Source organism: Canis lupus, chromosome 38, assembly GCF_011100685.1.
Source record: "Canis lupus familiaris isolate Mischka breed German Shepherd chromosome 38, alternate assembly UU_Cfam_GSD_1.0, whole genome shotgun sequence".
Taxonomy (NCBI): Eukaryota; Metazoa; Chordata; class Mammalia; order Carnivora; family Canidae; genus Canis; species Canis lupus.
Window position 1 is genome coordinate 10,939,599 of NC_049259.1, and position 26,732 is coordinate 10,966,330.

General features: G+C 34.5%; 1 long non-coding RNA gene across 2 annotated transcripts in view; it reads right to left on the minus strand.

The window, feature by feature from the left end:
- The window catches only part of LOC119868014, a 186,746-nt gene that overhangs the window by 129,243 nt on the left and 30,771 nt on the right, over nucleotides 1-26,732 (minus strand). Inside the window, exons 1-2 of one of the 2 annotated variants that reach the window (XR_005385516.1) lie at nucleotides 18,320-18,515; nucleotides 1,238-1,341 (exon numbers count right to left, since the gene is read on the minus strand). This is a non-coding gene — a long non-coding RNA (uncharacterized LOC119868014). Of the gene's footprint in view, nucleotides 1-1,237; nucleotides 1,342-18,319; nucleotides 18,516-26,732 lie in introns of those variants that run through there. The other variant, XR_005385518.1, reaches the window with a different exon arrangement.

Sequence of the window (26,732 nt, forward strand, 5' to 3'; positions counted from 1 at the left end):
CTAAGGAGCATAGAGGAGTTCCAGGCTCTTCCTTCTTACTACTTTCTTTTCATACATCTCTTCAAGAAATCTCGAACATTCTTGATTACATCTAAGGGCATTTTTTTTTTTTTTTACCATTAATTTCAGGAGAAAAGGCATTAAAAAGAAGAAAATAAAGACACATTGGGGAAATGTTATAAAAATACAAAATAATAACATCAGATTTTGTTTGTCCTTATCATTTTGCTCCCTTAGTAATGAATCTCTTGTTTTTATTTTGAAAGGGGATGTATCCATTCACTGCATCCCATTTACTCTTTGGGCTGATGGCATTTACTTATTTTTTTATACGCTGCTGGATTTCTACTCCTCCTCTGTAGCTTTACTATTTAAAGAGGGGAATAGATATTACCAGCTACACTTAATGAATGCTTACTATGTGCTATACACATAAGAACTTTATGTCCATCAACCAATTTAATCTTCATAACAAACAGATCTTGCAAAGAGGAAGCTTAGGCCCAGATAAAATTGTTCCCATTCGTGCAAGTATAGTGATAAAATCGAGATTCAATTCCTAGCCTCTGACACCAGTGACTAGAGGTGAACCACTATTTGCTGTTGCAAAAGCAAATACAGCCAGTAAAATTTGGTAATCAGTTTGCATGGTGGGCTCATGTGAGGCTAAATTTCATTTCAGAGTAAATTATAGCCAACATTTCTAGTATATTTCTCGGAGCACATTCCCATGGGCTATTAACAGGTATTACAAGGGGAAAAGAATTGCCTTGTCAAGTAAGTTTGAAAAACATGGGATTAATAAATACTAAGCAGTATGTTTTCGGGTCTTTTAACACCTTTAATGTGATAAAGTGCACTGTGACTCTAGCCATGGGATACTTTATATGTTGTTTTCTAAATATATTTGACAATGAAACACATTTTTGGAAGAACATATATTTAGTAAGATTTCAGGCACATATTTTCAAAAACTTTGATGTAAATTGTTTCTCCCTTTCTATCTCCAGAAACTGCTTCACTCTAGAATAGTTTGAATACTTTTTAAAGTCATCTCTTCACATCAAAACGTTTGATCCAAGATTTGAGACTTAGTTAATTTGAATAAGAATAAAAACTTGACTGTTAGTGCTTCTTATCTTTACAATATATGGCAAGAGTGTCTTAGTGTAACAGCAGCTGTTATGATATGTAGGCTCTAATACGTCAGGAAAAAACAAAAATATTTCTTGCTTACATCAGACATCAAAGCATTGTTCCCCATGGGCAGATCACTCCTTCCATGTTGTGATGCAGATGCCAGGCTTCCTCCATCTGTGGTCACATCTAATTTAACTATAGCTGGTAAAAAGAAGAATATGGGGAATAAACACTAGTTTCTTAAAACCTTGGTCTAGAAATGACACCTATCACTTCTGTTTACATTTCATTGGCAGAGAAAAACCAGTCATATGCCCACTCCTAGATGCACCAAAGCTGGGGAATGTACTGGGTAGGAAGCTATTTTCTGGGATATTTCTCTAATATGTAAATGGAAATGTAAAACTGGGGTTATTGTTAGTCATCTCTACCAGAAGGATTGCGAATATTGACCAATATTGCTTCAATTTCTATATTCCTGTTGAAAATACAAGATTCCTAAAGTGGTGCAGCAATTCACAAAATGTATTTAATAAAATTTTCAAATTCTTGCTGCATGTAAAGTTACTACTGTAATATTTTTTGCCAGTAATAGATTGCTAAAAGATCACTTCCATTGTATAGGATTTTCTGTACACACACACACACACACACACACATCTACATCTACATCTACATCTACATCTACATCTACATCTAATATATTTTTTCTCCATTATCTTTGGCTATGTTTAAGTTTCCCAAAACTTTCTTTACTCTTTCAGATTTACTTTTCACTTTTAAGAGATTAGTGAAACTCTATTTCTGGAGGTTACTAGTAACATCAAATTAGTATATGACATGAAGAGATTCACCAGAACATACATAATTGGTCACCTATTGGGGTAGAGTGGAAGTTAGAATGAGTAGGTAAAAACTGTAGTCCCATGTAGTCAGGGGTAAGAAAGCAGACTGTGGAATAGCCAGGGCTGGATACTTTCCCTCCAAAAAAAAAAAAAATCAATCTAAAGAGTTAGATTCAATTTATGGATAGATAGATAAATAAGAGTTCAACATAACCAGAGTAATTTCCTTGTCCACCTCTCACATACTAACCTGTCCTTTCTCATCATATAAGTTAATGATACTTTGTGTTTTAGCTAAGGCAGGGATCGTATTTAGTTTGTCATCACTAGACCTAAGACCTGGCATAGAGTGGCTGACATAAAGTAGAATCTTAATATTCAAGTGAGATATAATATGACTTAAGAATAAATTAATGAGCGGCTCCATTGACTTTTGATATTTAGTTGGCAAAGAGAACACACAACCAAAAATCTGAAGAAGGCTACATTCGTTGTCCTGAGGAGGAGGATGGTCGGAGTGGACTCACAATATCCCATCATTCTCTTAAATAGCATCTATCATAACCTGATTTTGTGTAACTGGCTTTCATCTCACCTTCTTTTTTTTCTTCTTTTTAATATTTTATTTATTTACTAATGAAAGACACACACAGAGAGAGAGAGAGAGAGAGAGAGGCAGAGACACAGGCAGAGGGAGAAGCAGGCTCCATGCAGGGAGCCAGACGTGGGACTCAATCCCGGGACTCCAGGATCATGCCCTGGGCCGAAGGCAGGCACTAAACTGATGAGCCACCCAGGGATCCCCTTCATCTCACATTCTTTGACTTAAATAACAGTGGAGTCATATTTGCCTTATTTAAAGTTACATCTACAGAAACTAACAGTTTAACACAACAAACCTATTATTTATTTATTATTTATTTGTTTATTTATTTAAAAAGATTTTATTTATTTATTAATGAGAGTTAGAAAGAGCGAGAGAGCAAGAGAGGCAGAGAAATATGCAGAGGGATAAGCAGGCTCCATGCAGGGAATCTGATGTGGGGACTCGATCCTGTGACTCCAGGGTCACGCCCTGAGCCGAAGGCAGGTGCTAAACCACCCAGGCGTCCCCAAACCTATTTATTAAATAAATTCTACCTTGAGGTGGAAGGCTCTTCTCCCAGTATTAAGACTATGGGTTAGTTTCTGTTCTCTGGGGCAGGGATTGCATGAGCCCATGCTTGGCTTTTAACCTGGAAACAGAAGTCTAACACTAAAATGGCAAAGAAGAAAAGAAGGATTAAGGATGAGATTCAGAAACACTTTTGTGCATCAGGAGGCCAGGAACTTAGACTCAAGACTTTGGAGCAATTAGCAGAACCTGGGGCTCCATGGTAGAGTCAGACTGGCCTCGGGTTTGGCTTGATGCTCAGGTCCTATCAAGTGAAGACTCTTGAAGTTGTTACTAATGCAGATCAAAATCAACCATGAGATATGAAAGTGAAGCTGAGCCTGAATATACGTATCAAATAGTCTTTAGCTATTGGCCTTAAATCTTAAATATCATAAACAGTGCCAAAGAGTATTAGTCATTTAAATTATTTTATCAAGATGGAGACCCAACTCAGAGCTTTGAAGAGTATTGTTTTGGTTTAGAATACATTGTTTTCCCAGATGCTAATCCTCATGGACATGTGACCATGGATACTGAAAGTGCTTCTGTGGGGCTTCTTTAAGCAAACTATAAATTCGGAGACAAGTCTAGAAATGCAAGGAAATAAAAACATGAAATGAAAAAAATTACTTGGAACAGAGAAAAGAAAGTGAATGTAACTTGGGTTTTGTTTTTTTTTTTTTGTACAAAATTGTTAAGACTTGTCTAGAGAAGATGGATAATTTTGCCATCTCCATGGGTTGGAGGCAACCACTACGTTAGCAGTCCAAATTAGAGTACACAGTTTGGAAATGATATGCCATGTACTTCTGTTCTCGAGCTAAATTAATACCTCAAAATTCATTTTCTCAAGACTGTTCTATTAGAAGAGGAGGAGAAGATGGGAAGGGAGAGTGCATCGAGGCAAAAAAAAATTCACTGTGATTATTATTTGACTTCTCAGAGCTTCAAAATTCTCATTAAAGATTATTGGGATTTTGAGGGAGGCTGATGAATATTTCCTCTCCTTAGTTCTGAACACACATATATAATTAAAAATTTGTCTTATTACCACAATGGGCCCAGTTACACAGTATGGGGCTCTTTGCCAAGTGAATATGCAAAAGTTCTGATATCCAGTAGTCAGTGAAGCCAGCAATCATAGACAATGCTGCACCAAGGGATAATAACTTGGTTCCCATAGGCATGTGGCTTCTCTTAGCCTTAGGTTGACATTATAGAAATTCAAATTAAACTGAAGTTTTCCAATCCCCCATCTATAGTATACATTCTGATTTTTATCAAATACCAACTGCTTTGTATAGAGATTTTTAATTAAAGTTATTACATACCCATTATAGCTTTTGATAGTAATATAAATGATTAAACCTAAGATACAAATCTATAAGTATTATCACATCTAAAACTTTAATAATTTCATATAATTTTATTTTGTAATTGTACATTTTTAATGAGGTATTTAACTTTTTTTTGTCCTTGGTTAATGGAATTTAAAAATTACTGATGCATCATAGTATCATTAGCCTCTAGGTGCTGGCTAGATCATTGCCCTATTGATGAAATCACCCTAGGACAAGGTCTCCATAACTATACCTCATTGGACACCTACAGGATAAGTCTGTCTTTTTCCCAATTTGAATACATAGCAGATTGTTTTATAACACATCTCCTGCCTGTATCTCATTAAGGTTAAGTATTCTTTTATAACAAGCCAATTTTACAACATATTTTGGCTTATGTTGTATCACAGGAATAACTTTGCTGTTTGGCAATGAATATTTTCCATTTTCGCAGTACATTTTGTCTTTTCTTAAAATCTTATGTTGAAAAGTGAAATGCTACAAATTTGCCGTTGCCTCAGCAATCATGTATTGATCTATTTGTTCTCTCTGTTCATTTTCTGTGAGTCCAAATTACTTAAGTACTGAAAGCTCTCAAGGTAGTGACCTGAAATATTAACAGGTTACATTAGCTCATTAAGCAAAGGAAACTGCTTTTATTCAAAGTCTGTAGATGCTGACATTGCATTTATCCAAAAAATTATTAATGTTTGCATGGAATTGTAGTAGGAAAGATATTCTGTACTTCCAGACTGAGGATTCTCTAACTTTTCATGGGTTATAACAATTTCACCCATTAGTTATTGCCTTTTCCTTGAAAAGTAAAGATTAATGATGCTAAAATGATATACTTTAATACAATCAAGTTACACTTCTTTCTGACACTACCTCAGATGTTGATGATCTGGCACTTTTTTTTTTTTTTAAGAAATAGTACAAGTTCATTTGAAGGAGAAAGACAACCTTTAAATAATAAGGCAATTATTATTTTAATCAATAGCAGTATTATATTTTAAATTAATCTTCAAAAGTCCCTGAAGCTAAAATTTCAAAAGTCATTAATCAATTAAGCAAAATAATACACAGTCTTTCAAAGCAATCTATCTCCTGAAGGTTGCTCAAATTGTTTTCTGAGAATGAAATGAAAAGTTAGCACTTTTTATTTACTTTAATTGAGTAGTTTATTTTTCTAATAAGTGTGATTGCTCAATATGTAAAAATAATATAGTTTAAACCTGAGCATTCTAGTGTATTTAAATAAATAGTTCTTTCTTTTTTTTAAATAGTTCTACTTTCATCAGAATAAAATTGTACATCTTTTGTTTATCAACATGAAGAACACAGTGCTTAAAAATCCTTGCTTTCTAAAACCAAAGACTCTCAGAAACTTTGCTATGAAGTCATAGCAGAGAGAATGGAATATGTCCTTCTTGTCTGAAGGATCTGGGCCAAGTGGGTCACACAGAGAAGCATCCTTGGATACCAACCTACATCCAAAGCTTCAGCTAGAGCTTTCTTCAGATATATATGTTTATTTCCAAAACTCTTAACACATTAAGTCTGTGTCTCAGCTCTGCTAGTAGTCAGACTATGGTATTCTTATTAGAAACTAAAATATTGATAATGGGACACAATCAAGGTCACACAACCCTTTATCTTTTTGCTATTTTCTTAACAATAATTTACTCACATCTGATACTCAATCCAGAGTTAATCCTTGCCTTCTTGGAATCCCACTTTGGAGTTACTCAGTGTACACCCAAATCCTATGAAACGCCTCTCTCCCTTCTTACTAAGATATCCAATCCATAGTTTCTCATGGTGTTTTCTCTCCTTTGCTGCAGGAAGTTATAAATCTAATAAACTTTGTTTATTACACTACAGTTATATTCCTGGTGGCCTTTATCTGATGAACTGTCAAAATACTTAAGTGAGCTTTCTGAGAAAGAATTCAAAAGCATCCTGGAGCCTTAGCCATAGCTAAACAGCAACAAAATGTAGAAACATGGATTAAATAATTATTATATTATACTTATTTCTATTACTCATATATAATTCATATAATAAAAATATTCTAATATAAATATAAAATTTAATTGGAGGAGGCAGAAAATCTGAGTACTTAGCAACTAACTGTGTAGCATCTAATGATCTTTGATTTGTTTCAGAATATAACTAAATTTGATATTTATCATGTGTATCCATTCATTTCATTTCAGAAAGTTAAACCGTTCCTTTATTTCTAAATATTTTACATTTACAATTTTAATAGTGTTTTGCAAGCTAAGGACTCACTTAGGCAATTTGACAGTCCATCAGATAAAGACCACATGAACTCACTCCTCTCAGAGAGCATATTTTTGCTCTAAAAGTTCTCCAATTTTTTCCATATTCAAATATGCTTATATTACCTTATTCTTCCAAAATATTCTTCTTAACACAAATTAATTGAGTTGATGTTCCAATTTGGAACATTTTTTTTCAAGATTTTGTCTCTTTATTCATGAGAGACCTAGGAAAAGAGGCAGAGACACAGGCAAGAAGCAGACTCCTCACAGGGAACCCAATGCGGGACTCGATCCCAGAGCTGGGATCGTGCCCTGAGCTGAAGGCAGATGTTCAACTGCTGAGCCACCCAGTGTCCCTCAATTTAGAACATTTTAAGTGTCACAAAATGGGAAACCTGGATCATTTATTATAAATAGGATTTTATCAAGGGAGAAATGATGTCGTTTTAGAACTACCCAATGAATAGCATGAAGTTGTTTTTTGAGGCATATTTGAGATAATACCAGTTTTAAATACTTTCCAATATTCCTTGGAAAGAGTACATGTAGACCAAAAAAACAGATTGTTACCTACTGTTGCTGAAATGTGATATGCAGGGAAGGAGTAGCTGGTAAGTAGATTAGAAAAACATATAGACCATGCCAAAAGAATTTGAACTTGACTTACAGGCACAGAAAAATTCTCCTCATATCTATAATGTGGAGAAAGATATAAATCTGTTTTATGCTGCTGCAATGAATGGAAGTATGACTAATGGATAGCAGTTACAGTTGAATTTCTGCTCAATATAAGAAATATTTTTATAATAACGAGAACTGTCCAGAAAATAGCATGGGTAAGTTAGGCTGAGTACCTCTTACTTCCTAGAAGTAACTAAGTAACTAAATGCCCATGTCTCTGGAATGTCTTAAAAAATAATTTTTGTTTTCAACAGAAGATTAAGTTTTACTTTTGATTCTATGATATTCTCTGTTGGGATTCTAACAAACTAACCAATGTGAACATTGAGATGGAGACAATCGCACTACTTCACTAAGCAATTAATTGATACATAGCATAAGCATTTTAGAATCACCAAAATAGTGACTGTGAGAATGTCTGCTGCCATGCCATAGTGGCAAGACAATAGGAAAAAGATTTAACATCACTGATATTTTTTAGATGTGATATTGGCATCCCTTAGAAGATTTCTTACTTTGCAGGATTATAGAACAAAGTACAAATTATGTTAATCATAATAACGTATTAAAAAATAAGCATTCTATTGTAATCCAACCACTGACTAATCTGTCATAGAATATCATCCATAGCAAAAATTTTCTCTTTTTTTTAGTTAAAACCAATTAAATAACTTATAGTGTATTATTAGTTTCAGAGGTAGAGTTTAGTGATTCATCGATTATATATAACACCCAGTGCTCATTCCATCTAGTGCCCTCCTCAATGCCTACCACCCAGTTAACCCATTCCTCCAGAAATCCTGTTTGTTTCCTATACTTAAGAGTCTCTTATGGTTTCTCTCCCTTTATAATTTCATCACATTTTATTTTTCCTTTCTTTCCCCTATGCTCATCAGCTTTGTTTCTTAATTCCACATATGAGCGATATAATATATTTGTCTTTTTCTGACTTATTTCACTTAGCATAATACCCTCTAGTTCCATCCACATTGCTGAAAATGGCAAGGTTTCTTTTTTTTTGAAGACTAACATTCCATATAAAATATATACACACATATATATACACATATATGTGTATATATATATATATATGAATATAAATATATTCCTCACATCTTCTTTATCCGTTCATCTGTCTTTGGACATCTGGACTCTATATTTTGGCTATTGTGGACACTGCTTTTATAAACATTGGGGTGATGTGCCCCTTCAAATCACTATGTCTGCATCCTTTGGATAAATACCTTCTAGTGCATTTGCTGGGTCATAGAGTAGCTCCATTTTTAAAGAATCTCCATACTGTTTTCCAGAGTCGCTATACCAGTTTGCATTCTCACCAGCAATGTAAGAGGGTTCCCTTTTCTCCATATTCTTGCCAACATTTGTTGTTTCCTGAGTCATATCAAACATTTTCAATGCCTACTAGAAAGTAGGCACTCAGATATTTTGCACATATTATCTCTAATCCACCAACTAACCTAAAAGACAGATATTATCTTCATTTTACAGATCGTAAAATCAAGACTCAAAAAGATTAGGATAATCATAAAACTAATAAATGGCAGATTAAGAGCTCTGTCTCCTAGCCCTAATAGTTTTAAAAGTGTAACTTATTTTTTCAAGACGTTAACATATTTGCCAAAGAAGATGTTAAGCTTAGCCTCTTAGTATCATCAAAGAAGAGTATTTTTTGTTTAATACTCCTGTCTAGTTACAAAATGGGAACATCCTAAACTCTAAGCTCAATCAAATGTAAATTGATACCTATGTTTGGAAATAAATATCAATAAGAAAACAGTGGAAAAGAGGCATAGGTTAATAAAACTTGAAATAAAAATTTAAAATAATTTTATTCAATAGATTGAAGTAACTTTGAAATCTTACAAAACTGGAATAAAGATGTTAAAAATCTTGATCATTTGTTATAGACTTCTTAAAATGGCATCTCTTGTCACTTCCAGTGTTATAGGCAGCATATCTCTCATTTTTCCTTGTAGTCACAGCTTATGCTATCATCCCATCCTAAATTCTTCAATTAGCATCTGCTTTTACTATTCCTATGAAAAATTTGGGTTTCTTATAACCCTTTTTAGATATTGAAATGATATATCCTGGCTTCCATTGTAATTTAGCTACCTATACCATTTCTCAGTGTGACTAAAAAATTAAGAAATTGTATGAGAAATAATTAACAGTAAAAGGTAAATGAAGAAACAGAGCTGATTTCACAGCGTTATATACTATTCACCTGCAGAAATAGCAAGAATTATTTTAAATAAGGGTGAAAGGATAAAAGCTTTTCCTCTAAGACCAGGAACAAGAAAAGAATGCCTACTCTTTCCATTCCTATTCATCACAGTACTGAAAATCCTAACAAAAGCAATTAGGCAAGAAAAAATAAAGGTATCAGATTTGGAAAGGAAGAAGTAAAGTCATCTCTATTTGCAGATGCCATGATTTTATGTTTAAAAATCCTTATGATTCAACCAAAGAACCATTCAATGAATTGAGTAAATTTGCGAGATTATAAAATTAATATACAAAAATCAGTAGTGTGCAATCACTAACAATGACATTGCTGAAAAATAAATAAATAAATAAATAAATAAATAAATAAATAAATAAATAAATCCAATTTACAATAGTATCAAAAACAATAAAATACTTAGGAATGAATTTATGAAGGGGTTGAAGATCTTTATGCTAAAAACTAGAAAAAAATTGATGAAAGAAATTGAAGAAGAAACAAATAAATGGAAAAGTACACCATAATGCTCATGGATTGAATAATTGATATTGTGAAAATGTCGGTACTATCAAGCCATCTCTAGATTTAATGCAGTCCTTATCAGGATTCCAATGGCTTCTAATACAGAAGTTAAAAAAAAATTTAAAATACTTCTCAAATTTATATGGAAGAGCACACACAAAAACTCTGACTAACCAAAGAAATGCTGAGAAAGAAAAACAGGCAGGAGGTATCACACTTCCTGACTTCAAGCTATACTATAAAGCTATAGTCATTAAAACTGTATGATACTGGCATAAAAAAAAAAAAAACAGACAAATAGATCAGTAGAACTAAATTGAGAGCTCAAAAATAAACCCAAGAATAAATGACCAATTGATATTTGACATGGGAGCCAATAATACTCAATAAAGAAAAAAATAAGTCTCTTCAATAAATGGTGCTGGGATAGTTGGGTATTCACATGTAAAAGAATAAAACTGGACCCATGTCTTACACCACTAAAAACAATTAACTCAAAATGTAAAACCTGAAACCTTGAAACTCCTAGAAGAAAATATAGAACAAAGATCCTTGATCCTAGTAATGATTTTTTTGTATGTGACCCTTAAAGCATAAGCAACAAAATAAAAAATTAACAAGTGGGACCAAACTACATCAAATTAAAAAGCTTCTGTACAGCATAAGTAGCTATTCACAAAGTGAAAAGACAACCTACACAATAGGAAAAATATTCGCAGACCACATATCTGATGAGGAATTGATATCCAAAATATATAAAATATTACTGATGAATAAAATTAAGTCGAATGCAAAAAAAAGCAAAATATATAAAATATGTATACAATTCAGTGGCAAAAAAAAAAAGTATAGAATGCAATTTAAAAATGAGCAGAGGACCTGAAGAGAACTTTTCTTTTTTTTTAAGACTTTATTTTTTTATTTATTCATGAGAAAGAGAGAGAGGCAGAGATGTAGGCAGAGGGAAAGCAGGCTCCATGCAGGGAGCCCAATGTAGGACTCAATCCCAGGACTGCAGGATCTTGCCCTGAGCCAAAGGCAGACGCTCAACCATTGAGCCACCCAGGCATCCCTGAAGAGAATTTTTCTAAAGAAGATCTACAAAAAGCCAACAGGTATGTAAAAAGATACTCAACATCACTAGTCATTAGAAAATGCAAATTGGAACCATGATGAGATATTACCTCATGCCTATTAGAATGGCCATCATCAAAAAAGACAAGAGATAATAAATGCTAGCAAGGATGTGGAAAAAGAAAACCCTTATACACTGTTGGGAATGTAAATTGGTGCAGCCACAATGGAAATAAGTATGGAGTTTCCTTGAGAACTTAAAAAAAGAACTTCCACATGATACAGAAATTCCACTTCTGGAAATATACCCAAAGGAAATGAAAGGACTAACTTGAAAAGGTGGTTGCACCTGCCATGTTCATAGCAGCTTTTACACAGTTACTAAAACATGGAAACAACCTGGGTATTCATTCAATGATGAGTAAACAGATAAACAAGCTGCAGTATATTCATTTAATCAAGTATTATTCAGCCATAAAAAATGAACAAACAAGGATATCCTAACATTTGCGACAATTTGGATGGATCTTGAAGTCATGAGGCTAAGTGAAATAAGCCAAAGACAAATATTCTATGACCTCACTTATATGTGGAATCTTATACAAACAAACTCATACAAAAAGGGATCAAACTTGTGATTATCCAATGTGGAAGTATTAATTGAAAGAGAATTGGGGAGGTTGGTCAAAGATACAAACTTCCAGTTATAAGATAAATAAATACTAGGGAGGGAAGGTACAACATGACTAAAGCTAACGTAGCTGTATCTCTTACAGGAAAGTTGTTAAGAAACTAAATCTTGGGGCAGCCCTGGTGGCCAAGCAATTTGACGCCGACTTCGGCCCAGAACGTGATCCTGGAGACCTGGGATCAAGTCCCACGTCCCTGCATGGAGCCTGCTTCTCCCTCTGCCTGCGTATCTGCCTCAATCTCTCTCTCTCTGTGTCTCTCATGAATGAATAAATAAAATCTTAAAAAAAAAAAAGTAAATCCTGAGTTCTCATCACATAAAAATTGTTTTTTCCCCTTTTTTGTTCTTTCTTTTCACTTTATTGAATCTATATGAGAGGATGGATGTTAGCTGAACCTTTTGTGGTAAGTGTTGCACAGTATACGTACACCAAACCATCGTGCTGTGTGCCTTAAACTTATACAGTATTGTATGGCAATTACTTTTCAACAAAACTGGAAGAAAATAATAACATAAATTTTATAAAAGTTAATACTGAAAATGGAATTAGGAAACAATTGAGGACTAAGTAGCACACTTTTCACCACCCACATTTTTAACCTAAGAGAAAGGTTACCAGATAGGCAAAGTAATCGATGTAATGATAGGGGAAATGATTCCTAAAGAACAGTCTATTATGTATTTATAAACAATCAATAACTGGGTAGTCTAGGTGCTATCCAAAGAGATGGATAGCTCTGTTTGTGAAAAATAAGAAGCAGTTATAGATTTTCAACTGAGGGTTGCTAAAATAATACATTATTAACCCCAAGACAATTTATTGTAAAATTAATACAACTGATTGTTCATATCTTCTACCTAGAAAAAAGAAAAAGAAAGGTCTTGGGCAGGGCTAAATATAATCTTATAATTCGTGGCTAAATGAAAGAACAGGGTTAGGAGGAAAGAAACGTACATGCAGTGAAACACAAATATTTTCAACTCCTCAGTCAATTCCAAATAACATTGGGGAAAGAGGGTTATTTACAAGAGGGAAATATAGAATGAGGCAAAAATGAGAGAAACTGCTGCAATCTTCAGGAGACAGAGCAAAACCTTTGCCTTACTTCCCTGTTCTAGCTGCCACAGAACATGTTTTATGTAGTTATTTATCTGCAGTTATTCATAAAGGTATAGTACATGTCCTTTTGATAGGCTTCACAATTAAATACCATTTTTTTCAAGCTAGATTTAGTGGCCTATGACCTTATAACCCAAAGAACCTGTACTACACTATCTCATCTATCACACCATCCTGTTTCACGACTTAATATCAGAAACTTACATACTGTCTTCATAATCATATTTCTGTACTTTATAATTTAACTCTAAATTACAAATTGTGAATATAAAGAATGATTTTACTGTTTCTGATAATGAAGAGATGGTCTCTTTCTCAGGGCTGCTATGAATTTTAAACCCAACAACATAGGAGAATTTCTTTAAATGGAGAACTTTTTATTTTTTTATTTTTCTACTGTTATGTATTCTGTGTTTTCCTCAAGGCAAATATGTAGTGCTGTTAGGAAACATTAGGAGAACTATCTCACAAATTTTAAATGCCTCTACTTGTTATGAGAAAAAAGTAGAAGCAGAAATAGGACTAGAACAAGACATCAAGATATAATGATTAAGTAAATTGTGATATATATTCACAATAGAAGATTGTATATATCCATAAAAATGAATAAATTACCCCTATATAAAATGGCATGGATGAATGTTAACAACATAATGTTGACATTACGAATGCGTATAATATGATCTATTTGCATATGTTCAAAAATAGACGGAATTAAATCACATTGTGTAGAGAGAACATAGAGAAGTGGCACAGCTATGGAAAAGGAAGGGAATTCTTCTCATAAATATTAGCATGTAAGACTTCTGGCAAGGACGAAAGACAAATGATGAAAAAGAGAGAGCTGGAGCTTCCGGCTGCAGACAATTTTCTATTTCTCAACCTGGTGTTCACTGGATACTTACCTGGATGTTTGCTTTAGAAGCATTCGTCAGAGTGTAAGTGCATGTTTTCTGCTATTTTCTGCATATGTTTTAAATGCTAATTAAAAAGAAAAGAAAAAGAACCCTGAGGAATTGGAGCTCTTGATTCCAAAGACATCTCAGATATGTTAAATCCTATAGTGAGGTTTGTGAAAGTGAATTGTTTCAGCCCAAATTTCAACTGCAGTGTCTTTTTTTAATTCTTCTTCTTTTTTTTTTTTTTTAAAAAAAGATTCTCAATACCCTTCCATCGCCTCTGCCCTGCCCTGTGCCCTATCATACAGATCTCCATTTTCATCATTCCCTGCTTTGGGGACATAGTTTCCGCACCTATTAGAATGTCTGTCTCCCACAGCTTCTCCTTCCTACATCACTCTGCCTTTGGTCAAGGCCAATCCCTCAGCTGAGAGGCTGTGTTACAGACAGTAGAGAGGCATTTCTTCTTTAGCTCTACCCGCCCCTTTCTAGGAGTTGAGCTGGGTCTCTACTATACTACTCTCTCATTCTGTGATCGGATCATCAGATCTGCCTTTGAGCACTAAATATCTCAGAATTAGACATGTATAACACAGAACCTTTCCAAAATCCTGAAGTATGTGTCAATTCTTGGCATCGTTTATCATTTAATACAAAAAATGATTGTGTCTAGCAGCTACTTTTTTCAAAATAATGTGATGAGGCAATGAGATAATTTCCTTGTTTCGTTGGAAGTTGTCCTTCTCCTTTCTCTTTCTCCCTCTCTTCCATTCTCTTAATCTCTTGATCATTCTAGTTGTTTTTGTTGTATTCTGAGGGGCAGAAGGAATGAAAATAACTTTATGGCAACAAATTTAACTGAAAATCTCAACACCTGAGATAGAATTATCATTTCCCTTTTATTCATGAGGAAATGGATGCTTAGAGTTTGAATAATTTAATTAACATCACAGTCAATAAGTGGAAGAATTAAGAGTTCAAGACCTGACTGTGTTCACAGCCTGCGCTTTTTACAGCTCTACCACAGAGTCACCAGGAATTCAATTAGTATATTAGAATTCAAGGATCTACATACATCTTCTTCAACATACTGGCACATCAAAAGCTTTTTTGGTCACTCACTGCTACATCCCCAGTGCACTTAGTGGTAAGGCTTAGGAGGTATTTGTAGACTAAAGAAGGAATGTAGTACCTTGATCTATGTGAATAAATCTGTATAATGCCAGTAAACTTAAAAGAAGAGATTATGCACATGCTATTTGCACTGCATAAGTAAATATTTTGGTTGATTAGAAATCTGAGTGTCATCTGGTCTCCGCCCCCCTCCACCACTCACCCCTCGGCAATCTATCATCAAGTAGTTCTCCTATCCCCCCCTCAGCCCTCTAGGTCTTTAAGTTCCTGTCGCCATCTCTCTCAAGCAGGTGACATCCATTTCTAGCCTGAATTCTTGCAACTGCCTGCAGCATCTCCTTTTGTTTCTCGTTCCTATTCCCTCCCAACCTAGTTCCACATTGTAGCCAGAGGGGACCTTCCTAAAACACAGAAATCACATGTCCCTCCCTCATGTAACATCTGTGAATAGGTACCGCTTGCCCAAATGGGACAGTTCAAATACACCTTTGGCTCGTAAGACTCTTCATCACCTGGCCATGATTTCATGCTTTGGCTTCCTCCCATTTCGGCCCCACTACTTACACCTTCTCACATGCCCAGAGGGGCTGCACTCCATTTCATTTTCTGAAATCAGCCAAGCACAGTGTAGCCTTGACACATGCTGTTTCCCTGACAGGAATAGTTCATGTGCTCTCTCAGAGGCCTAATGCTCTGTAATACAATGGCTTGTTTAATTATGCCTCTGCCAGGGGCCTCGTCTGTTTTATTACCCATCTTCTCTCCATTGCTACCAACAGGCCTGGAACAAAGTAGGGCCTTAGTGAATGTCTGAATTAAAACAGATAACATTTTGTATTCCTTCAAAAAAATAGGATTTTCATCTATCCCTCAAGTCCATAAATAGAAGGTGTTTCCATAATACAGGCAGTAACTCATTTTAAAATGTTATTGTACATTTTCATTTTTATAAATGAAAATAACAAAAATTGCTATTAATTTGTGCTCTGTTTCTATATTTATAGAAGCCCCAGGCCTCTTATTTAAACATCCCAAGTGCCAATCATTTGAAAAGTGTGACCTGAAAAAGAAACATTACATACATATACGTATATAAATATATATAAATTTCACAAATAAAGCTTTAGATCTAAACCATTCATCATCACTGTATGAAGGGGGGAAAAAGCTAATGGAAGGAAGGCTTTATGAATTTTTATTTTTATGAAACTACAAAAAGTATTATAAACATATATAGAGGTATAGTGTATTTTCAAAACAAAAATATTTGAAATAGTAGTAACCAAAAGCAAATAACTAGAAAGTGTCTTTATCTTACTGTAGTCACGGCAAATGAATGATTGTCTACTGTGTTAATGGAACTGAATGCACTTAATCTAGTGACCTGTCCCCTGCATTGCAGCCCAAACAGGAGAGTCCTTGTACTCTTTATAAGCTGAACTAGATTTCAAGTCCCTCTGCTGACAAAGTCCACACATTAGTCACCTTCGAGATCTTCAGAGTGCCGGGGAGAGCTCACTGCTTATACAGTCTGGCAGCATCCACACTAACGGGCTAGTTGCTTATCCCAGAATTCAGGAGGCACATTTACTGTCTGTGTTTCCTTCCCCTGTGGTCTTCTAAGTCACTGAGTTATGCTGATTCTACCTTTAATGCTTCTTGATTCCAGACACTTCTCTTCATCCTCACTGCTGCAGTCATCCCTAGGTTGGACGTCTACAGTGACCTCTGAAGTGCTTCTTTTTCATCTACGTTTAATACCCTCTCGTCTATAATCTTCAGGGAAAGGATAGTAGTATTTTAGAAACACAAATATTATCTACTTGGCTATTTTTCTACAGTCATATATGTGTTTATTTTCATTGATGCTGCATGAAGCGCACCATTATTTTTAGTTTTGACTGGCAGATAGCTGAATGTTCAATTACGCTCAGATTGACATTTACTATTAACTATGACATAGAGTCTATGTTTCCCAGAATTTTATTAAATTAATTTTTGGAAATAGTCATATTTGACCTAACCACAACATTAGATTGTAGATCATTCATCACTCACAGATAATTTATATTGTATGTGTAATGTGACATAGGTTAATCAGCGGTTAAAAAGTGTTACCCTATTTAATGTTTGAGCAACATATCAAGTGGTTATAAGATAGTCATGTTACATATTCTGGCATTTAATTTTTAGCCTAATTGCATATCTTCTTCAATCAATGTGACTTGTTACAGTTATTTATACCTTACTAGCTTAATTAAATAATACGATATCTCTTCAATTGCTTGATCTGGTTTCTTCCTGTGGTCATTGCTCCACTGATTTGAAGATTTGTTTCTCTTTAACAGATTCCTAGTATTTCCTCCTGGTTCATAACATTTTTCTTACTCCTGCTAGTATCAGTCACATTTCACTATCTGTGCAAAGATCTTCTCATCACCAAAGGTTTATTAGGCCCCTATGTGTGGCCTTGCCTATAAAGTACCTAAGGACATTTACCCCGATATCTTTCACTATTTATACTTGGTAGAGTAATTTAATAACACAATGTTTTACCCCCAAAATTATGTTTTATGGATAATCATCCAGTTTCCCATAAGACTTAAAGTCTCTTCTATCTCTTAGTGAGTTCCCTGGCTAAGAGCACTTGCTCAGGAGATTTGGGAGTTATTCTTTGTAATATTAATGTCTGTTTACTATTTCTAGTAATTGGAATTTTAAGAGGCAAGATGCTCATTTATGAAGTGTGCATTTTGGACCTACGATGCCTACATTCAAATCCTCATTCAGCCATTTTGTGGTTATTGTGGGATGTAAGCAAGCCACTTAATCCCTCTGTGATTCTCTTTTCTCATCTATAAAAACCGTAGATGGTAAGTAGTACCTAACTCACAGATTTGTTGTGATTCCTAAATGTGTTAATATAGCAATGTATTTAGAAGAGTGTTTGGCATATACAAAGTGCTCAGTGTTTTATTAACTATGATTATTATTATTAATGGCATTTTCATTATTTTAGTACTTCTACTGTGATTATAAATGCAAGTGGGCAATCAGACTTATAAGACACAAATAGTTTTAATCTAATATTGTTCACTTCATTTACCTAATTTTATAGAAGAATGCAAGACAGTAGATACAGTAAGTACATCATCATTTCATCAGGATTCCTGGTACCTACCCACGTACACAGTTTCCTTTGCCTTCCCCTCGAATGAGCTATGTACAACCTCATGGACAAGAGCAATATGATAGAAGCTGTGTCCTCTATTTCCCACCAATCATTAATACTTTTTCAGTCATGCAAGCCTCAGGCCTGGATGCCAATTCATATTTTCCCTAATGCAGGTGTAGTTTTGCTTGATGAATGAGGCTGATATTACATTCTCATTTATTTGAGCTCTGTTGTTTCCAAGGAAACGGTGCTATGGGAGTTTAAGATCATTCTAGAAAGGCCTTTATCAGCCCCAACCAGCCCAGACGTTAATTATTTACTCAAAATGTGTTATTTTATTTCGGAAAGAAATTCCAGTGACTATAGAAAATATGCTCTTGCGGAAGTAGAATAGGTGTTCTTTGAATTTAGTTAAAAATTTAATCCTAGATGTATACAAGTTTGGACAAATTCATTTACTAGTCTTTTTAAGGATTCACTAGAATGTTCTGCCTCAAACCCTTCTCTGTTTCTCCAATTCTGATGGCTATACTATGTTCATTAGAAGTATGTAACTAGACTACAGATATTTATCCATTTTCATATATGGATGATTTTGAGGGATGGAAATATATTAAAATTGTATCACCAACAATTAATATCTGATTAGATGTTTTATGATATGGGTATGCAAGTAACATTCTTCCAACTAAAAAGCTGAGAGCTAATTAAATGGATCATAAATCAAGGAAGGTTTAATAGGAAGCATTTCGGTTATCTAATGCTGCATAAGAAACTACTCCAAACTTAGTGGTTTAAAAGAGCAATTATCTTATTAAATCACATCTTTTTGCACATCAGAAATTCAGAGAAATCTGGAAGGGATAATTCATGTGATCTATGTGGCGTTGATGGAGGTCAGCGGTGTTGTTCTGTTGGCAGAGTGTCTGAGGCTGCTTCACTAACAAGTGTGGTATCTTGGCAAGGATGACTGGAAATCTATTTTTATTAGAGTAACATTAGAATTGTATGAAATAATAAATAAATTATATTTGTATTACTTTTTAGTCAGACTCTCACATAGAAACTCAGAGTTCCAACAGCAAGTGCTTTTGCAAACAATATTGGATAGTACTTGGTTTTATAACCCAATCTCAGAAGACATTTAGAATCTCTGCTATACTTATTGGTTAAAGTAGTCACAAACCCACTACTATTTAAGGGGAGAGTATCCAGGCACTCGTTCAATGATAAAAAATATTGAATAATTTTTGGCTGTATTTAAAAATCGTAAAAATTGTAAAGAGATGTCTAGCATACATAGGACAATTTGGGGTACTATACTTGAGTGTAGGGGCTGTCCCTTGCCAGGAAAGAGGAAACACAAGACACTCTTTGGTAAGGAATCCTGCATTCTGGGTGGTAGAAATGTATGATTGACAAATAGCCCACTCAAACTTCAGTGAGATATAAAACCTCCACCCAACAGAAATGTCTATGAATTTCAACAAAATCAAAGCCAAATCCCAGAATTGGAAAAATTGGTATAGAATTATAAAAGGGGCAAGGAAATGATTCAAATAATTGAATATTTTATTAACTCATCCATCTAAAAGTCGGATTAAAATGTGTTAAGCTGTTATTTTGAGGTTTCCTAGTTCCTCTCCTCAAATTTATGGGCTTTATTAAATGTAACAAACTTGAGTACCAAAAGCACCATAATGAATCTAAATGTTTGTGGATTAATTCAAAGTCTTTTTACAATCATTTGCTCTTTTTCTACAACAAACATGTTTTTATTTATGATAATGATAATACTTTAGCAAGTAATCCTATAAAGTATGGTTTTATAAAGAGACAATGACTATATTTTCAACTACAAGTTTCAAGAACAATGAAGGACAAGGACAGATCCCAAAATAGTTAGGGGGGATAATACTCTATGGACTTATCAATTTATTCACAAGTTAATTAAATAGTTTCCTTTCAGTGATACCCACAGCTAATAATATCCGCAGAAGTAATATAATTTGCAAATCCTCAACATTTTTAAGTCCTTAAAGTGAAGAACTAATGCCAGCACAAAGTGATTAGAAAAAAAAAATCACATTGGAATTTTGAATACCCAGGTAATCCAAGTTAATATATACTGTGGACTTTGATATAGATGTATATAAACACACATCTATATAAATATAGAATATTTATAAAGGAATTTAATTGTTATAAATCTGTAATTATATATTTGTATGACATTAAAATATAGTTTGTAAAATCTGGGATTTATTGTCTTGTTCTCTACTGTATCCCAGTGATTAAAGGAATATCTGGCACATAGTAGAGCTCGATACGCATTTATTGAATTAAATCTAATTCCCCTACTGTGTCAACATCAGGTCATGAATCTTGTCTGGTTTTCTTGCCTGTAGGAAATTTATCTTTTTCTTTTCAAATATTTATTTATTTGAGAAAGCAAGCATGGGGAGAGGCAGAGAGAAAAGGAAAGTAAGGTATCAGCCTCTGTGCTAAGCGTAGAGCCTGATATAGGGCTCAATCTCACCACCCTGAGATCACAACTTGAGCTGAAACTAAGAAGAATTGGGTGCTCATCCAACTGTGCCACCCAGGGACCCCAGAGAACTCATCATTTTAATCAAGTGTGGGCCCGTGAGTGTGTTCACAAAAATAGAGCTTTTCTTGTTTTCTAGCCACTTACTTCCATTTCATGTACTATCCTTTCTTCTTTTGTTAATGTCCAGTAAAATTAAATGAAGATTAATTATTCTTCTGCCATTTTTACTGCAGTCATACTGGAAGCTATACAGTTCATCTAGGTTTCCAAATATTTTAGAAAATTGACCAAGCCATTTAAAGTTACATATATATGTATATACATATAGATATACGTGGGTATATGGAGTATATGTAATTTTCTGAATCAAAAAAGAAGAATCCACTGGCTTTGGAAAACATTTTTGACATAAGGATAGATATTTTCAGAAGAAGAAATAGGCTATAAGGCTCTTGCATAACCTACAACCCCTCAGTCATTAGCTTGTTATCCTAAGGCCATTTCAACATTAGAAGAGGAAAGCCTTTTACTGAATAGCTCTTATATAGTCAGCACTGCTTTAATCAAGGCAGGTAAAAACATATAATACACCTCTGAAGATGCCATCTCCAGGCACATACTTATTAAGGATTGTGCAAGACAATGCATACAAATCAGACTGCAGGTGTTCTGACAATGGAATACTGATGCAGGCTGCGAAAATCAGGACAGATTTTAAGAGGAAAATACTAGACCTCATTTGGGTAGAAAAGAGGCAGAGACAATAATAAATTGATGCCTTAGTTTAAAATCTTATCACAATTATTCTCTTTTTGTACTTAGGATCTTATAGCTTCTGGAAACATAAAACAACTTCATTTTTAAAAGTTTATCTTGGGGCACCTGGATGGCTCAGTTGGGTAAGCATCTGCCTTTGGCTCAGGTCATGACCTCAGGGTCCTAGAATTGAGCCTCAAGTCACCTACTAAGTGGGAAGTCTGCTTCTTCTCCCTCTCCTTCTGCCTCTCCCCCTGCTCATGCTCTCACTCTCTCAATCTCTCTCAAATAAATAAATAAAATCTTTAAAAAGTTTATCTCAAAATATGAAGTCAGGAAAATCTAGATATGACCTCATGGTCACCCTTTGTTAACAAGCAAATTTTAAGCCTTTCCCGTTGCCTATCTTCTATCATGTTCTAAATGTCCTTCAGAACCCCATTATGTGGGACACCTGGGTGGCTCAGTGGTTGAGCATCTGCCTTTGCCTCAGGATGTGGTCCCGGAGTCCCAGGATGGAGTCCCACATCAGAGGCCCTGCAGGGAGCCTGCTTCTCCCTCTGCCAATGTCTCTGCCTCTTTCTGTGTGTCTCTCATAAACAAATAAATAAAATCTTTAAAAAAGAACCCCTTATGCTTCACTTTACTGTTATTGATTTCTCCTGAACCATTGCATTGAGCCAACTGTTGCCCATAATCCTTGCTAAGAGACCTCCTGGGTCTCTACAGAATTTTTCATGACTTTCCATATAATCCTTACATAGAGGATTTTTAAATATCAAGAGGTGAGAGAAGATAGACCAGAATATCCTCATGTCATCTAACTATTCCCCATGCCACCTCACAATGTCATACATCTCATGAGAACATTGGCCCTCACTTGTAGTCTTTTCTTCCATCTTAATTCCCAACAGCATCCCATCATTCATGCTGCTAAGGGAAAAGAGAAGCACACGAACTTCCCAGTTGCTTGTCTTCCATTTTTAGTTGACCAATGTTTACAAAATCATTGAAACACCTGCTACTATTTTAATAAATTCTGTGTTCTATTTTCTCACCACAACTACATTCCCTTCATAATTCTTTATTCCTCATACCTAGTCTTGATATATTACAACCTACCACAAATGCTTAGAATGATTTCCTTCCTCCCTAACTTTGAATCAAAGTCCTTTTCAAACATTGGAATAGTACAGATGTCCACTTCTCTATAAATTCTTTGACACTCTTGACTTGCCCTGAATTAATGACTTCTTCCTCTGCAATCATATAAAATTTAATTATAATTTATAATAATTTATTTGATTATGCCACTACTTTGTTGGCAGGTGAACTTGGGCCTTATATATCTTTCTTCTTGGGCCTCATGTATCTTTCAGTGTCCCCAGTAGGTAGTAGTAACTCAAAATGTTTTATAAAGTTTAGTTATGGATTGAATATACTGATTTTTTTGTTGTTTCTGTCTAAGATTTTGACATTGCCATTGGTGGAAAAAAAAGTAATTACATCAGTTGACATTATTTTCTAGATTGAGCTGATATGGCAATAATCTTATACCTATTGTAATATTCATATTCCTGCTTGTTATTTTTTAAAAGATTTATTTATTTATTCATGAGAGATGCAGAGAGAGGCAGAGACATAGGCAGAGGGAAAAGCAAGCTCCCTGCAGGGAGCCCAGTGTGGGACTCAATCCAGAATCCCAGGATCACACCATGAGCCGAAGGCAGAGGCTCAACCGCTGAGCCACCCAGGCATCCCTATTGCTAGTTATCAGTGTAGTTTTCCTTCAAAGATAAACAATACATGGGAATAAAATTCTATGTTCCCTTGTTTGTTAATACCCTTGTTAGGGAATATTAAAATTATTTCTTTTACTTAAAATCCCTTTTCCCAGCTGTCAGAGGAATAGAGAAAACAAAAATTCCATCAACTTTATAATTAATGCATTTGTCTTTCTTTACTTTTTCCTTTCCATGGAGAGGAAAAAGCCTCTATATCCCAAACAGATGTCTTACACATGCTTATGAGACCACATTCCTGAAACTCACCTCCTGGGTCATATCCTCTAATGTTTGACGTAAAATAGTTTTCCAGATTGCTAAGCAAAGATAGTAAAAAAAAAATCAAAGATTAATAATTTTCATAATTTTTATTTTGTCTACATTTCTCCCTCCCTTCACTTTCCTTCACTTTCTTTTATTCTCTATTTTTGGAGTTTCAAATTTCCCATGGATAGTTGTACACACACACACACACACACACACACACACACACGTCAGATATAAAAAAAATAGTTTTTAAACATAATATGCTAAAATTTTCAAAGTTCTTAGTAGCAGCATGTAATGCTGTATAGGAAATAGGTATACTAATGAGCTAATGCATATTGCTGCATTTTCTACCTAAAGAATTATGCAAACATTGCCTAACAAAGGGATTTAAATGTAGAATTTAATGTGCCACATTAAATCATGACTATGTATAAGCACCAAATATTTTTACTTCTAGTTTCTTTCATACAATATGCCACTCTGAGATGTAGGTGAGGCATGTCATCTTTTTTTCCTAACAAAAATTGAATATTTTTTTTAGTTTATGTGACAAGAAGAAACTATTTCTCTGCCTACATACTAAATTCCTATTGATTTAGATCTTTCTTACACATTGGCAAGTCAAGAAAATTAAATTGCCAAGTTTTGTTTTCATTTCTGTTCTGTGACATTTAAACTTTCTCCAGTGATACACCTCACAGGTTTTTCTACTCAGGTAGGAGTCAAGGCCTCTGTAATCAGTATTCTGTTTTATTTTTGCAGAGATCATCTACTTATGGAGACTCATTAAAGCATGATGAGTCAGATATGTTCTAGGGTATATTTTAAGCTAATTATGTGCTGAACTCTTACCTTTGCTGCTTTGGGCATAAATTAAAAGAGTCTAAAGTAGGTTCCTTTTTATTTTTCAAAAAAGTGTTTTTAAACTCATTTAAAATGATATTTTCAGAGAAAATGCATCCGATTTGAGATCCAGATATAAAAGAGAAATACTACATCTTGCAAACTCTCTACCACAGAAAAACTAACCGTGATTTTACTGTGGCAAAGGGGACATTTCAAGGTCACTGCTTTGCTTTGCTTCTGAAGTTTGTTTAGCAGCTAGGAGAATACACAAAGATTCAAATGTTGGCTTCTTTAAAGTGACATTCAGTATAGAAGTATTTGATCAGAGAGAGAAGTACAGACTCTATAAGGAAGCCATGCAATCTGAATTTGTAATGCTTGACAACAAAACATTTTACTGTAGTGCAAATAATATTATGTGTGCAGACTTTTCATTTTAATGTCAGAGACCATATTTTCTATTTAAGAGAGAATAACCAGTTAAATGCCAAGTCTACATTGAAATACAAAATCCCTTTTTATTTAGGAAACTCAAAGATTTGTTTTCCTGTATCCTATTGAGTTCCTAACCCCAGAGAGTGAGGGTCAGGAAATCCAATGGTTTAATCTTTAGTCAGGTGTTTGGGGAGTCTTCTATCGAAACACTACTTTAATTGCATTTAGATATCATATCAAATTAAATAAATTCATTAACACTTAGATACAGCATTTGGGCAATTCACTAACCCAAATGAGGACAGTGTTCTTGGTAAAGTCTCAAAAAAAAAAAAAAAAAAGGAGAAACTAATTAAATTAACATCACACCCTCCTCCTGATACTTAGTCACAGCAGGGCAGTTTTGTTTGTGGTATGATTTTAAATAATGTTTTAATTAAAAAAAAAACTGTTTTAGTCAAAAATATTTTCCTTTTCTCCAACGCCCCCTCCAAGTCATCATAACATCCGAAGTCTCTATGAAAGTCTTTGGTTTTAGGAATTTAAAGACCTCCTATGAGCTGTTAATTGAATTAAATGGCCAAGAATTGGTAATTTGAGAAAGAGGTTCTTTTCTTGTCAATGAATAATCTTAGGAAAGACACTTGGAACCTAATTATCTCTGTATGTAGTATGTGGTTATTCCAGATGATATCTAAGGATATGTTTAGCTGTTTAGGTTTAAATTCTGCAAGTCTATGACAAACCTAACCATATCTAGACTGTCAGTTAATGCATCAGGATTGTTTCAGTCATTCACATCAAGGATTAAATTATATGATGAGATTAGCTGAAGTTAGTTGCCTGATGATGTAGTAGGTGAAAGCACCAGTGACAGACAATATTATAGGAAGCAATTAGCATCACAAAAGAAGCATAAGCCTTTCAGTCTGGGTGACAAAATGGCTTAGAAGATATAGTACTGTATAATTTTATTGAGTTCTATACCTTAAAAAATCTCTCTCTCTAAATGAATACATTTTGATATGATGAAGACAGTATTTATTCATCTTCCCTTCTAAGTAATAGACTGTATCAAAGGAAATGTCCTTTAAATTAATGTATAATAAGATCCATCAGTCAATTAATGTGAAAACTTGCATCACAGATAGGCCTGAATGAGAAATCTAACAGGCAAAACTCCTGGCCATTGAACTGCTCAGTCCTTGAAATAAGAACACTCCCAAACAAGGAGCTTATAGAAATATAGGACAATTTCAAAAGAGAAATAATTTGGAACAACATCTGATATTGATTGTGAATTAGAGAGCAAGTGAGTTATATAATTCTCTAAGAGGGAATCTTGTTATTCTTTGATGAGAACTGCCAAAGATGAAACAAGACTGGCAACTAAACCAGCACTAATTGAAAGTATGATAAACTGGGACTCCACTCCCTCATCCCATCCTTCCTATCTTGTGCTTCTGTCATCTACCAGGTGTATATCTCATGTTGTCATCCACCAGGTGTGTATCTCATGTTGTATACACTAAAGTCCTAGCCATCTATGAAAAAATTTAGCATGTATTTTTAATGCATATAGGGACATGGGAACCTCTCAAAGACCAAAAAGTCTTAAACCCTGAAAATAGTGACTCTAATTTCAGGGCCTGAAGAGCACCATTGATGGAACTATTTGGGACAAGGATTCCAAACGACTCTGAAAACTACTGTATACTATACTGTACACTCACTCAGGCTGTACTCTCTTTGAGAAGTACATGTCAATATTGTTGGC